We start from the raw sequence: 3,065 nt of genomic DNA on the forward strand, positions 1-3,065 counted from the left end.
ATTATAATTTTAGGTTCTAAAGGCATTTTTTTGCATTTAAAAAGCACTTTAATACGCAAGTGAGAAAAACACCAGGCAGATGTGCAGAAGCTGACATAGTTGTCTCTGGGGTCTAAAACCTGGGAGGTGTATGGAAAAGTGAACCATTCCAATTCCCAGTCAGGTCCTAAAGCTTTTATTTGGTTATTTATACTTTCCATTTACCTGCTGAAATTCCCTCCCTGTTTGCTCATTAAGACCGTATTTCCTTTTATTCTTTCAACATATTCTCCTTTAGTTCTTTGACCACAGAATAACTGCTTTAAAGTCATTGTTTAAGAAGTCCAACAACTGGGCATCTTGGCTTCTTTTTTTCTTGACTATAGGTCATTTCCTGTTTCTTTGCACGGTGAATAATTTTTATTGTACACTGGACAGTGTGGATATGTTTGGGGATTCTGGGTTTTGCTATCTTCCTCTGAAGAGTATTGATTTTTGTTCTAGTAGGCAGTTCAGTAGGTTTGATTTTATGCTTTGTTAAGGTAGATATGTAGAAAACATAAGGTCTTCCCCAAGCCTGATTAATTTTAAGGTATCAGACTCCAAATTCTATCTCCTCTCCATATCTTATAATTGTAGGGCTTTGTAATTGTTAAGGGTGGATTTATTACAGGTTTTACTTTAGGGCATGGTCTTTACTACTAAGGCTTCTGGTGTCTCAGCTAGATGCCCAGGATACTAGTGAGGTATTATCAAGTTCTCTTCACTCTTATTGCTTGGAGCTCCAACATTGCCCAGCATGGGTCAACTGGTAATATCTCTGTCCTTTCTCAAATCTGTACCCTCTGGCCCGTCTTAGGTAGTCCAGCCCTGTGAACATGCAGCCCAGTTCTCAGCCAAAACCTCTTCGAAAACCTCCAAATGGACTTTTGAAGGCCTTCCTTTATATAGCTCTTTCTTCTGTGATGCTTTGTCTTGAAAATTCCAGCTTCTTCAAATCGACTGTATTCAAATTGATTGATTGAATTCTTCAAATTCCTGCTTTCTCAGGCCAGCAACTTCACTGTTGTTCTGCCTGAAATCCAGCAAAATATGCCAGTGGGAAGTCTTCCCCAGGCAGAGAACTGGAGGGATGGTTGAGCTACCTTGTGGGTTTTCTTTCTGTCTGGAATTACAGCACTGTGCTGTCTGTTGTACAATGCTCCCAAAACAGTCAGCTCGTATATTTTGTCCAGTTTTATGGTCATTTATGGCAGAAGGGCTAGTCCAGTACCAATTACTCCAGCAGAGAGTGAAAGTCTCCCAAGGGATTCATTTTTTACCAAATTTAAGTGTTATGAAAAACCTGTTTGCTGTTCAATCTTACAAGTCTTGTGCAATTTTAACCCATCTCAAAACATAATCATATGAATCATGTGAAAGGTAGGTAGTGAGGGCACAACTTCAGTGGAGATGGATAAATTAGCTAGCTGCTGTATCGTTTATCTTCACCTAGTGTCTTAGTTTGGGTCCTTTAGAAGCAGGTGCTGATTTGAGTGGATATAGCTTATTTGGGAGGTCTATTAGTTTCCTTTGGCTTCTGTAACAAATTACCACAATCTTGGTGGCCTAAAGCAACACACATTTATTATCTTAGAGTTCTGGAGGTCAGAAGTTTGAAATCACTTTCACTGGGCTAAATTCTGGGTGTTGACAAGGCCACAGGCTCTAGGGGAGAATTTATTTGCCTTTTCCAACACCTGAGAATGTATTCCTTGTCTGTGGCCCCTTCCATCATCTTCAAAGTCAAAAGCCTAGCATCTTGCTTCAATGGTCACCATGGCTGCTTCTTCTGTACTGAATCTCCCTCTAGCTTCCTCTTAAGGGGACTTGTGATTGCATTTAGGACCCATCCATATATTCCAAGATATTCTCCCCATCTCAAAATCCTCACTTAATCATATTTGTAAAAGTTCTTTTGTCATATAAGGTAACATTCACGAGTTTATGGATTAAAACCTGGATATCCAGACTACAAGAGTCTACCCTCTGGCCCCTAGAGATTCATATCCATCCCACATTCAAAATATCCCATCAACCCCAAAAGTCTCAACCCAGTAGAGTATCAACTCAAAGTCTAAAATCTCATTACCTAAATCAGGTGTGAATGAGATTCTGGAACAATCTATCTTGGGGCAAAGTTCCTCTCCATTTCCAAACTTGTGAAATTAGAAAACAGGTTATTTACTCTCAATCCAACCAGCAAGATCCATTAGGTTTCAAGGCCTGAAAATAGTCCTCTATGGTTTGAAGCTATGCCCTTGGCCTGTGGCTCAACCCTTTGGGACAGACCTTCCATCCTAGGGCATTTGGCTCTAAACTCTGGGCAATATTACAGAACAGTATTCTTGTGTCTGTTCTTTGTATTTCTTTGTTGGTGGGTATAGCATCTGCTGGTTCTCTCATGAGGTAACAGAAACCTTTTAACATGATCATTTTGTATCTGTATAAATGTCATGATTTTATCTTGTCCTGAAAATTACCTTCTAATCATCTTAGAGGTCAAACAGAAGTTCCCAATATATTAACCTACCAGAGCTAGGTAAATTTCATTACCAGAGAAGTGTGCCTCATGCAGAGTTCAAGCCTGGGCATGTCTTCTCTTGGTGGTTCAGGTGAATCCAAAGCACTAATGCAATGATGTTGACTCTGTTTCTCTAGTTTTAATTTTCTGATCTCCGATCTCAGTCTGTTTTATTTTGGATACATTATAGCTCATCGTGTATTGCTGTTCTAAAGTAAAATGGCTTTCTGTTCTGGAATCGGAATGAAGATGCTGAAATACAAAAGTGAGCATTGACAGAAAGCTGCAGAAAGGTCGCAAAGAGAGAACTTGAAAAGGAACACAATTTGTGCTACATTTTTCCAAACTGGACTCAATTTTCACAAGTTTATAAGATTTTCAAAAAGCGATTGTGGTTACTTTAATATCAAATATTATATTGGATGTTAACTTAATCAGAGAATTTCATTTGCTTTCAGTAAGAACAACTGAGTTTTGTTGAGAGTATGGGTGTGCTCTTACTAAGAGATTGCAAAGGGTGACT

Source organism: Ursus maritimus (genome assembly GCF_017311325.1).
Source record: "Ursus maritimus isolate PB19 chromosome X unlocalized genomic scaffold, ASM1731132v1 scaffold_X1, whole genome shotgun sequence".
Taxonomy (NCBI): Eukaryota; Metazoa; Chordata; class Mammalia; order Carnivora; family Ursidae; genus Ursus; species Ursus maritimus.